The following is a 13500-nucleotide window of genomic DNA, read 5'->3' on the forward strand; positions in this document are numbered from 1 at the left end:
AATACAAATTACATGTTGTGATTTTTTTAATGACGCGATTCTATGTGTTTTTTAAACCTTTCTTCATCCAAACACCTTCACCAAAATCTTGTTTACTGTTTGTGTCTATGTCGTATAAGTAAACAACATATTATATTCTCTGTACGTCTTTTTCCTGCGCATACTCGTGGCTATAAGTATTGAGTTAATCAAACAATAGGTACTTATGTACATACATAATTACTTAGCAACACGATGAATAAAAATATGTAATTATCAGAAGAACCCATCTAACAGATAATACATCGCGATAATCAGACCATTTTATATTGAAGTAGGGAAGGCTTCTCGACTTTCCATACTTGAAATCGTAAATTCTGAAGTAGGTTGGTACAGCCATACAGCGCTACTGCCAACAGCGTTCGGGGGAGCTTTACGTGCCTTACGCGCTTTGCGGGACGTTCTCAAGGGTAACGGGGTCGCTTGGCGCGGTAGCGAGCGGGGAGGGGCGGGGAAACAAACTTTCCTCCAAAAACACAGAGGTCGTATGAAAGGCACGCAGTGGGCCAAACTTGCCTGTTAAACTTTATGCTTGGCATACCCGGAGAACGTGTAATGTACAACACACGTAATAATATAGTATGTTAACATTTTTGGCACATCGTACATTTTATTATGAAAAAAATAAAATTAACTGTAATTTATTCGTTTTTTTTAAGAAAATGAGAAGAGAAAATATAAAAAAAACAACTGGCTGATTAACAAAGATGTGTTTACTGGTACTAACTAATAGTGTCGTACGGAATAAAACTATCCTACGATCGCAATATAATATGATGTTGTGAATTAGTAAAAAGTATTTAAATATTCAAAATATCTCATGGATTATAAAAATAATACAAATATTTTTTCTTGAGCCCATATTATGCTCTGTCGGCTCGACACATTTTCTTTATAAAACATTAATTATTATAACGTTCAAACTCAAACACAGCGACGTAAGCTCCAAAAATAAAGCTTTCGATTTATTTTTCTTTAAAATGTTCCATGAAAACGCTTTATAAAGTTTACTTTTATAAATCGCTTTAAATCTTATAATAATAAGTCGCCGATAATAATAATGTGTAAAATGTAAATAAGAAAATAAAACATTTTAATATAAATAAATAAATTATGACAGGTTATTAAAGTACCGGCTAAAATGTTTTGAGTGTTTACCAGCGATACAATAAATAAGTTTTTTAATGGCAAAAAGCGAAGATGTCACAAGTAGATGAAGCAAAACTGAATAATAAGGCAGAAAAATAATGAATGATGACTTACCAAGTCAGGAATCAGTCAGCAACGACGAGCGGTATAGCGGTGGTAGTGCGAAAGAGCGAGAGTGCGGTAGTCGGTAGGTCAGCGCGAAGGATCGCGGCGGAGTGACAGAACCGGGTGGCGGTGGGCTGCAGGCAAGGTGACCGGGGCCGGGCGGCGCGACGGTGCTGCGCATGCGACGCCCGCGACGACGCCCAAACCCGGTACAGGCGCCCAAAAGTTTGTTTTGATGGAAAATAAAATCTTTCTCGTACCGGGTTTTATTCTCCACAGAATAATACCTAAAATAACAACACGGATTTGCTCTGATTATTATGCAAATAACTACATAACCTACTAGCACTTTGTTTTGGAGGCAACAAAACTAACATTATTTTCCTCCGATCACAAATTAAAGTTTCATTGTAAACAGATTCCAATTATACACAGTTTCGAAAACAATCCCCACTTTGTCTTGGAAACTGAATAAATCCACAGATTTGGTCTGATTATAGATTAATGTATGTTTTTGTTTCAGAGTTAAAACAACAACACAAAGAACTTTCTAGAAGAATTTTTAGCTTGATAATAGATGCTTAGTTGTAAAGGAACTTTTAAAAATAATTATTTGCTTTAAGCATAGATCACTGGATTGATTGGTGTCGTATATATATACGACAATACCATTCCTCAAAATATTAATATGAAAACATATATAATTACTTACTGCGGTTTAAAGCCAAAAACGTTTTGAGACATGCGATCTCTCTAAACGTTTTTGCAAAATGGCAAAATCTGCCAAAAATCACTCCAGTTGTTAACAAAAAATGCTTATCCAAGTGTACAAAATCCCTAAATTATATTTTTTTTATAAGAAGCATTTTTTTAGAGACCAACAAAAAGATTCAGAGTAATAACACTATGAAACAAAAATAACTTGAAGAATTAATTGTAAGTATAAAAATTCGCTAAACTAAGCCAATTATTTTTGGACATTAAACTCTTCGTATTAGACTCTAATAAACAACATAAATATGCTGTATTTAAAATATCAAAAAATTATTATTATTTATTTGTAACGCTCTATTAGGATTTTTCGTTTATTTACAGTATATAATACCTACAATAAGATAAAAAATAGTAGTAGTACACATTGTATAAATCGCATAGCTAGATTCATATTGAAATTTAACAATGAGAACCAAAATAGTAAATAAAACAAAATGTAACACATGAAAACAAATACCTACATACTTATATGAACACAATTCATTTTATGTACTCGTATGTTACAAATCAATTAAACAAAACAAAAAAATACATTCTCGGGCTTGCAGCTTCTTCAATAGTACCAACCAACCCTGTATAAATCTCAAGAACCCCCAGCAATTGAATTTGGTAGCCACCTCTGGGCTGGATCCCGGCAAAAATTGATAAACCTACTTGATTTTATACAAACGAGGGCGGTCGTCTGATTGACAATCCATTGTTAACAGACCGATTGCCATCTCGAATACACAGCCGCAATGGGGGCATGCTGAGTCTGTTCTACATGTGTTTTAAAGGAGCCTGCTCTAAGGAGCTATCAACATTGATCCCCGGTACTCCGGCGCAGGTGCATTAAACTCGACGTACACGAGCAGAACACCCCTTCACAGTTGATGTTGGCTTAATGAGAATGGGCCGCTTCTTCGACTCGTTTTTGTGTAATACGTGTGTTACGAATTCTCAGTTATGATAAGTCCACAGAGGAATGCCTTGCAAAGTTGATTTGAAATTGACAGGTTAGTTAATCCTCCATCATGGCACAACCAACATCTTTCACTTATAATGATTTTATTATTGATACGTTACGTGTTTTTTTTTATAAAATATTTTTTGTAATGTGAGCCTCACCGGATTCTATGTCCTGTGCTGAGGCCACTATTTTACAATTTTATATGACAAAATAAAATATATAAAATATTTAAAAAAAAAAAAAAATAGTGTTAAATTATACGAATTTAATTGAAATATTAAGAAATAAAATAATAGATACAAAATAAATAAAAAAATTAAGGAAGTATGCACTTTAGGGTGTGACATTATATATTTGACGAAGTTTGAGATAAGCGAAACCCGGTTGGCTGTCATTATTAATTCAAATAAAAAGTGGTGTATTACAAAGTCAGTTTTTTCATTTAATATAAAAAATAAAGTTTTCATAATTTTTTGGGTCTAGTCCAAGATTTTTGAATGTTTTTATTGCCTGGTATGTGTTGTATGTATGTTCGTCCAACTGGTATTTTAGTGTTAGTTTTTTGTTTGTTGAAATTTAGTTTTTTGGTAAAAAATGTTTGTTTGTTGAAAGTGTTTTTATATATGGGGTATTTAGGAGTTTTGGCATTGTTTGTCTTTCTTTAAAATAATATAGAAGCAGAGTTAATCAAAACATTTTAAATCGAGCTAAATACAAAAGTGATGGCATGCGGAAGAAGTTTCACGATATTTTGTCTCCTAAGGATTTAATTAAATAGATGGGAAGATGCTATGCTAAATACGCGATATGCTGAAAAGATGGAAATTTTACACCTTATTTATGAAAATTTTATGTGAAATCTTGGATACTTCAAGAAATGCGTACTGAACTGGAACACATTCCGAATTCTTACAGCGACATTGTGCGTCAAAGGAATAAACTCTTCGTTATTATTCCAACATTACTAGAACCTTCACAAAACTTGTAAATGAACTGTGAAATTTGATGAATTGTTCAAATTCTGTGAAACAACCCGTCCTTAGTTGCGTCAGGGGTCATTCAAATACTGATAACATTTTGTTAAATCCATACCTCATTTATTTACATGAGGACATGTTTGAAGGTATCTGTGAACAACGGTGGTTTCGAAAGTTTCCAAATAGTTCGGAATACCCGCCCCCTCTTACCTCTTAATGCCCAAGAATACTGCGTGCCTAGCGACGTGTATCAAATCCGTTTACACTATAAACTCGCGATTCAATTCGACATTCGGTCATCGTTCTATAAATTATTGATTTATTAGCAATTTAATCCGAATTTATAGACGCGGCCATATACGCATTTTTCTGAAATTGGATGACATTACAGCAGTTAAAATACGAAATGAATGTAGGTCCTACCCAATTGGGATTTGGCTCAGTTGTTAGAGCGATTGACTCAAACACGTTCAAAAGCGTTTATCACTTCAGCAAATAAACTAGTTCTGACATTATCGACGTTCGAAAATGGGTAGCTATAGCATTCACGTGGGATGATTCGACCCTAAGGAAAAAGAGGGGAGTGGAAAATGTATTAGAAAATTTTCTACTACCTTTATCTACCTCTACTTACCACAACTTATTATTTACATCACTTTGATAAAAGAGATGGTGCAAACAATATTGTCGTATTTTTCACAAATGTACTCTACGAGTCTCTTTTTTTGGTTGTTCGTCGTCTTCCTTCTCACGCGTCTCGTTTGAAAAGTAAAACGTACTCTCGCTTGGACTAGTATTGTAGTAACTTTATTTAGACGTCGTTTAGGTTTCTAATGTATTGAATTAAAGTAAATAGGGACTATTACATCACAATTGTATTCAGTGGTGAATTAACCTGACAAAGTATCCTTTCCTTTATCATCCTCTTGCACTGATAGCTTACAGACTTATATCGTAAAACAGGTTATTAAAGCGAGAGTGTTTTATTATTTAGGTACTAACTTTACCCCTCCTGTCCATAAAATAGTATTATACCTACCATAACGTCATTTTTTTTATCATTTGTTGGCTATCGCTTATCGATATATATATGGAAAGAGGTAAATAAATAAGAAATAAAGTGTAATGGATGAATCAATTTTTTTTATATGCCTATATGTTATAATTCTGTCTTCAATGGAAAGCTGAAGAATGAAACAAAAAAAAAACATTAAAAGGACATTAGGACAAGCAAATCTCTGTTAAAAAAAAGATAAACGCACCCGGTGTATCAAGTATTTGCGGAGTAAGAAAAAAAAAAGTAAGTCAAAGTCAAATTTGTCCGAAAAACTTTTTATCGGTGTGCACAAATACATTCAAATTCAAAATATTTTTAATCAAAACAAACATCAGTTACTACCCTTTTGTTATAATTATTATATTATTTTATTTTATTAATAACCTTTTCTTTGTTTCTTCTTTTATTTATTTATTTATTAAGTTATAAGAAATTTACATTTCACTCTCTTAACTTAAATAAGTACATACAACATTAAATAAATAGTTTTCTAATTTTGTTCAAATAACTTAAGATTAAAAAGTTTTTTATACTCTCCCTTTAAATGTATTTAAAAATATATTTAGATAGTATATATGTTTACGCCAAATAATGGCTAATTGTCGTTTCATGGAGAATTGTTTATGGCAATGAGTTTTGTTCCTGAACCCCGTTTTCCTCTCCTTCATACCTCTCCTCTTTGTCCGGGAGTCAGTCAAAAACCAACAGCCGTGACGCGAGGTGAACATTATTACCCAAAACGTATCGCATAGCAATAAAAATCATCTTAACGCATCGCAAAAATAAAGTTTTGCTAATACCACAACTACAGTGAAATCCAAGTACATCCCAACAAGTGAATGTTCCTCCACCTCCGTAAGTACCCTTATACCTTTATAAAACTCATTGCCAAAGAATAATTGATTATGTTATAAAAGGTCCACAGCTCAAACAATATATATGTAGTCATTTATTTATATGCAAAGAAAACACCAGTTTCCTAGCTTTGTTTTAACCCTTTAAGTAAATATATATATATACGTACATACCTACATATTACTTTAAAAGTACGATAATATACTGGAGTATTTTTTATAATATTTCCGTATTTAGTAAAATAACTCTAGATTGAGATTGGTTGACGATTGATTGATTGGTTTGATTGTTTGTGAACACCGTACAAAAATCACAAATGCCGGGAGTCAGTGAGACAATGGTATTACCAATTAGGGAACGTTGAGAGACTGGAAAGAGATAGGAGGTGAATCAAAGATCTGAGAAGAAGAAGAAGACAGTTTCTACCACACTTAAATACCGATATTATGTGAAGTAACCTGGATTCGAGCTCGTGACCTCTGAGTTCGTCATGTTAAGAGGAACACGTCATTTTTCATACAAAACTGACACTTGGATTTAAGGCCAAAATACCCATCCAAACTGAATACATAATTTATTATTTTAATCAAAAGTTTCATTACATATTTCGTACGTACATATGCTACTTAATTTATTTATGTTTCATATCCTAAAATATAGGCCAATAAAGAAATCGATTTACCCGATTTCAGAGGAAACTTTGTCAAATATTTAACTATTTGTGAGTTATGGTAATTATGTAAAAAAACAACTTCGCTCTATTTGCTATATAAATATAAAAATAAAATTAGAATGTATAAAATAACGTATTATTTTTAAGCAGTAATTATTCGCCTGACCAACATAAATTGAAAAAATTCTATAGTAGGTATATACATGTCGCCGACGGTAATTGAACCCGCAACCTTCTGATTGCCGGTCAAGTGCTCTGCCATTTTGTGCTACGCTTAAAAAAACCTGGTCTCTTAAACATTAGTTTATCATTAAAAAAATTAACTTTTTAAAAAAGCCGTAACCTTTAAGATCAATCAAAATTGAATTATTTCATGGCTCCCACTTTAAATTTGTAAATTTACATAAATAAAGTAGTACATACACCTTTGCATAAAAAAAAGTTTTTGAAAAAATAATCAAAATTTAAGCTTTATATAAAAAAGGCCGCGAAGCCGTTCCTCTTTTCAATTCTAAGTATCTTCGATAAGCATACCTAATCATCTTCTTGTGGAACAAAAAAGACTAATGCAGCAAATAATTCACCAATTACTGCATAATATACACGGTGTCCAGAAACATGTAGTACAATCGGGAAACTGGTGAATCTACGTCACAAATCACCCTTGTAAAATGCCTCCACAACATAGGTACTTTTACAATATAAACATGATTAGTTAAAGTAAAAAAGTTATACCATATATAACTAAGCATTAAAAACAAACTTTGGACCTTTTTGCTTTGGAAATCAGCTCAGCCTAGTTTTCTTAAACTTCACTTTTTCATAAATGTAAGTTTTCATTTATGTTCTCAGTTTCACGTAATTGGCGAATAGAACATTAATGTACCAAGCAAATAGTCTCACACAATACAAATGGAATTATGTTGCTCCAAAGATATTTTATTTATAGATCGGTGTTACGATAGCTCTTGGAAATCTTATCTGGTTTATTGTTGTAAGGTTACTACCAGAATAATTGAAGTTCTACTATGTTGATCGCATCCTTTTTGTTCCCCCTAAAGCACAAAAATAATGCAACGCGGATTTGAAATTGTAACTTGTTGTTGGTTGGGCGGTAGAACATGTACCCAAAAATTTTTCAAGTAAAGTTGCCCGTAAAATCCGCAATTGAAACTGTGTTGTTCCAAAAATAAAAATGAAAGTTTTTTTTAATTTTGCTCTTAAACTGCTAATGGATCCTAGATCTAAAAAAAATAATGATTATCTGCAAACTTTCATTCATCTTTACATCTGCAAATTGTCATGGAAGTTGGATATATTTAAAAAGGTTTAAAGATAAAAACAGTCTAAGAAACTTGATGTATAAAACGTCGATTTAGGCCAAATATCAGATAGGATATTATTTGTCCCAAAAGTACATTAATATTGCTTCGGCAGCTTTCATGAAACCTAATAACTTGAAGCAATTTTCTCTTACAGTGACTTTGATACCTGACATTCCCGTGTCTACTTCAGAGTAATTTTAGTAAAATCGATTTTTCTATCCATCCAATCCAATCTTCTTTATTCCAAGTTCCAATACGTTTATCCCAAGGTTCTTCCTTATACCTAAAGAATTCGTTTCATAAATTGATTTTAGTGTTCACTGGGGGGTGGGGGGCGTTTTGTAACTACTAGATCAATGTGAACATGATGTGAGATGATCAATAGAATATCAACTGGCCACAAGTTGATTATCGAGGGTTAACGATAGTCAAGGGGTAACGCTCTCGCATAGCAAGCCGAAGGTCACGGGTTCAAATCTCGGCGAATTTTTTAAAATATTTTAACTTATTATATTATAACTTTGGGTTATTTCACAATTTACCCATTTAAAAATAATGTAAAGTATCTTTACGGCTGAATTCAGTAACGATATGATAAAATACTATATTACCAATGGATAGGTACTTTATCGCTTTTACGAATTCTTGACATAATCAGTTCCAAATTTGAAAATATCATTTAAATTCAACAAATCTATTGAACCAGAGTTGCATACAGAGAAACAGACCTTCAACAGAAATTAGTATAATAATAATAACATGGCATTTATTAAGCGCAGTTTAGTGTCATTTCACTTCAAGTGCGCTTATGTTAGTATGATCGATTATATTGATTTTCCATGTTACACCATCACTCTTTATGTGATTAAAATTATAGTGGTGCACAACCTCGCACATGTTACGCCATAGTCGCAGTCAGTGCGGCTTTTGCCCACTTGTGTCAACATTATCAATTAGTGGTAAGACCCTGCATTTCCTCTGGAGGAATCAAACATCGCCATATTCAAACTTTACCACCCGTAACATCCACCACAACCCAACACCACCCGCCACCTCCTCCTAATTCGCTCAACCGGAATCAAGAGCGTAAATGACTTCAGCAGCGCGGAGTGATAAACCCAATCAGCTCGCAGCGGAGCATAGAGTGCTCACTTTAAGAGCAAAATGCAAAATAAAACACCGTACCGAGAATTTACGTAGAAAATACCTAGTACCCACTGAACATAAAATTCCTAGAGGTATGATCAAAAAATACCTGCCGATTTGAAAGAAATGTGATTTCGAAGTGAAGATAAATTAAGCATTCGAACACGCCCACAAAACACTTATATCGGATTATAATCATCAAATTTTTATTACCTAGATTTTCGTGCGCTGATTTTGTGAATCTACTCTCTGAATAGTATAAATTTGAAGAAAATTTTACATATATTGTCCACGTAAATGAAATAACTAATACAGCTTTAACTAGTATTTCTGTGAAGAGTAGACTTCCCATAATGTTTATTATTCCTCCTTCACAGCTCGCAACAGTCGCAACGCTCGTGTGCGCTGGCGGAATAAAAATGTACTATCGAACACGGCTACCGTCTTTAACACACAAAAAAATTAGGCAGACGAAATGCAAAGTGGTCGAGTCAGTTTTATATGCAGAACATTGATGTATTGATATATCTATGACGAAAAACTGCAAGTGGCTTCAAGTCACAGGGAAGTTAGAAAACACTCCTCATTTCGTAAGTCAAAAACATCAGGTGGAGAATAATTCTATATTTAGTCTCCATTTTACAAAGTACATTCTAACAATATGGATAGTGTACCTTACAAATTCCTTACATTTATTATTTTTAAGCTGAATATTCCAATTCAAAATATTAAGGACGGGTTGTTTCACAGAATTTGAACAATTCATCAAATATCAAAGTTGATTTATAAGTTCTGTGGAGGTTCTCTTCAAGTTCTATTATTATCTCATTATTAGTCAGTTGCTTAACAAAACTGAAATAATAACAGAACTTGAATAGAACCTTTCCAGACCTTGTAAATCAACTTTGAAATTCGACGAATTGTTCAAATTCTTTGAAACAACCCATCCTTCAAGTCATTCTGATGAAACAACTAAATTTGACAACGTTGTCTGATGGGCAGATTACTTCTGACCTCGATCTATTAAATTATTTATGTTGTTATTGACAGCCATGAAGTTCTTGCTGAAATAAAATTATAAAAACGAATAAACTAGAAATACGAGACAAATGCTACCCTTTTGGCGACAATTTAAAAAACCATCAGGCTCACACAACCCATAAATGGTCTGCGTAATATTTGCAATAGATTTGAAATTTTTTGTTTTATTTATTTATTAACGCCGATTATAGCGGCTTTTACAAAAGAATGACAAATTGTTTTACATGTGAATACGGAATATACATAGATAAAAAAATATTAATATAAAATACATAAAAGAGAACAATAGAAATAGTAGTATCAACATAAAAACTGATACTTTAAAACTGTATTTGATTATAGTCAATCTGAGAAGCGCTGACAGACAGTTTTAATTAAGTAGTGTCTGTATGAGGTTAAACTATCAATGTTTATAGGTTCATCCAAAACATATTTATTTCCAAGTACATGTAGGCGATTCATTATGGAATTGAGTTCAGCGCTAGATCCTGTATTGTTGCAATGATAGGGTAATTTGAAACGAACTGATCGACTAGGTACATGGAAACATATTAACGAAAGAATTTCAGGGGAGTTCAACAGGTTGGTAACGATTTTAAATAAATAAAATAGGTCAAAACATATTCTTCTTTCCTTTAAAGTATCGAGTCCCAATAATTGTAACAGAGAGGGGTAATTAATGTTTTCGATGAATATTCCCAATTTAAAATTAATATACTGTAAAAATTTATGTTCGACTCGCTCAAGGGAATTCTCATGTACACTGTAGTAAGGACTCCAAATGGTTTTAGTGATAATACGAACTCTTCCTAAATACTTTGGTGAAGTACGAGTCTACCACTCCGCTGCGAATATAACTCATATTTTTATTTAATATTTTTTACTAGATGTATAATTACGCTCACCTCTGTTACTTTACTTCTTTTAAATCGGTACTATGTAGGTACTTGTGTTAACTATTTGTTGTGGTAAAAATTATAGAACTGTATAAAGAACTTGTTTTGATTTCGCGTAAAAGCGCAAAAGGGAGTAAATAAGTATATATCACTAGCTGATGTGTACCCGGTGTTGCTCGGGGACTTATGAATGGTTTGGGCTAAACTTGTTGTGAATTCTAGTGTACCTGACAACTGGGTGCATTTTAATAATATATTTTTGTACGGTAATAAGTATTTATTTAACATGATCGTGTCATGTCTTCCTCTGGCGTCCTAGACTTCTTCAACCATGCACTTCCAATTAATACATTCTCCTTACACCTTTTGTCTTTTTTCATCACTTACGTCTCATGTCTTCCTCGAGCACTTCCGACTTTTTCTTGCATCAATTCTCGTAGTATCATGATATCCACATTGTTAATGAACAACTACATTATGTTGACATTAACTCGACTCGAAAATGCTTCAACTCTTCCTCGGACGTCTCCGACTTTTTCTACAATTCAATGCTGTATACCGCATTGACATTATTAAAAACCTACATTATTTCAACTTCAATTCGACTATGTGTCTCATTCCGGTGCAGAGATAGTGCGTTAAGTCTTCTTCGGACGTCTCCGACTTTTTCTACAATTCAATGCTGTATACCGCATTGATATTATTAAAAACCTACATTATTTATTTATTTATTTACTTTTCATGTTCTCCGTAAAACGGTTATTCACCAATACATTATGGAGAAGATTACAAATTAGACAAAAAGTATAGCAAAACACATAAAAAGGTCAGTTTCACTACTTTGTGACATACGTCAAAAGATAATTGTTAAACTGCCTGTAGGTTACGTTAAAAATGTCGATGGTCAATGCAGACTCGTTGAGCAGTTCAGTCGCTCTGTTGACTGGGGCGTTCTGATAGGCAGAAGTCCTCGCTTTTGGAGCATAAAAAAGGGTATGGGACCTTCCACGAGTATACTTGTCTGGGACATATAAGTTAATCTCTTTCAAAATAGGTGGATTATGTATAGTTCCAGAGATTATCTTAAAAAAATGTTTTCCTAAAAATATTTTTCGGCGGGCTTCTAATGTATTAAGATCGAGCATTCCTGCTAAGAATAAGGATGGATACAGGAAAGGGTAGTACATATATTCCCTCATATAAAGGTAACGCATGAATCTCTTTTGTACTTTTTCTATTTCGAGAATATGGTTTTGCTCAGAAGGGGCCCAAATAATGGAGCTATATTCCAAGATACTGCGAACAAGTGCTTCATACGTTCTTCGGATTGCGATTCCGTTGGTAAATGATCTTGAATTACGAAGAACAAATCCAAGCATTTTGTTGGCACGGGAGACAATATCAGATATATGGGATTTGAAAGAGAGATTTGCTTCAAAAATTACGCCTAGGTCTCGAATCTCATTTTTACGTGTTAATTCATGTTTATTAATGTGGTAGGGGAACAGGAATGTATCTTTGGACCTTGTAAATGTAACGACACTGCATTTCTGAATACTGAAGGGTAAGTTGTTCAGTTCCGACCATTTGACAAGAGAATCAAGATCGTTCTGCAGAATAATGGAATCGATGTAACTTTTGATTGCTTTGAAAAGTTTTATATCGTCAGCAAAAAGGAGATATTTTGAGTGGTTTATAGTGTTGCCAATGTCATTGATGAATAAGAGAAAGAGAAGGGGTCCTAGATTCGATCCCTGGGGAATCCCGGAGTTAGTTTTGTATTCGTGAGAGATATGGTGTCCGTAACTGACATACTGACGACGATTGCGTAAGTAGCTAGCCACAAAAGCGAGGAAATTCTGAGAGAATCCGATGTCACTTAATTTTTTTAATAAAATATCATGGTCGACTTTATCAAATGCTTTCTCGAAGTCTGTATAAATCACATCAACAGGTACAAAATTTTCAAATGAATTATTAATATAGGTAATGAGATTCATAAGATTCGTTGAAGGTGACAGTGTGGGACGAAATCCGTGCTGATTTTCGGTGAGTGCGTGTTTTGTTTGGTTATATATCTGTGAATAAATTATGGTTTCTAAAAGTTTTGCGGGTGCTGACAACACAGCTACAGGTCTGTAATTATCTATTTCTGACTTTTTTCCTTTTTTATGTATAGGCGTTACTTTCGTTAGTTTCCACATTTCCGGAAAGATATTTTTGCGAAGTGATAGGTTAAAAATATGTTTTAGAGGTTGAACAAAATAACTTGCATATCTTTTGAGGATTATAGGTGGAATACAATCTGGGCCGACGGAGTATTTAGGTTTTAGCTTATGGAAAGCTGTAATAATATCGTCATCGTTAATTTCATGAATTTGTACAGGTAAAGAGTTAAATGACGATGAAGCTATAGAGGATATGTCAAGTTTGGGGATATTGTCGCTAAATACTGATTGAAAATAGTGTGCGAAACCTGCGGCGATCTCAGACGATCCATCATATTTATTGTCT

The 13500-nt window shown here is 33.4% G+C and overlaps 1 protein-coding gene across 1 annotated transcript in view; it reads right to left on the reverse strand.

Moving 5' to 3' along the window:
- Nucleotides 1–1443, reverse strand: part of Ldh (Lactate dehydrogenase) — a 77808-nt gene extending 76365 nt beyond the window's left edge. The window contains exon 1 of the mRNA XM_089646061.1: nt 1303–1443. The gene's annotated coding sequence lies outside the window, so the exon portion shown is untranslated. The remainder of the gene's footprint in view (nt 1–1302) is intronic.
- Between the last annotated feature and the right edge of the window lie 12057 nt (nt 1444–13500).

This window comes from Hesperophylax consimilis, chromosome 23 (assembly GCF_061612785.1).
Source record: "Hesperophylax consimilis isolate HC1 chromosome 23, BYU_Hcon_1.0, whole genome shotgun sequence".
NCBI classification, from domain to species: Eukaryota; Metazoa; Arthropoda; class Insecta; order Trichoptera; family Limnephilidae; genus Hesperophylax; species Hesperophylax consimilis.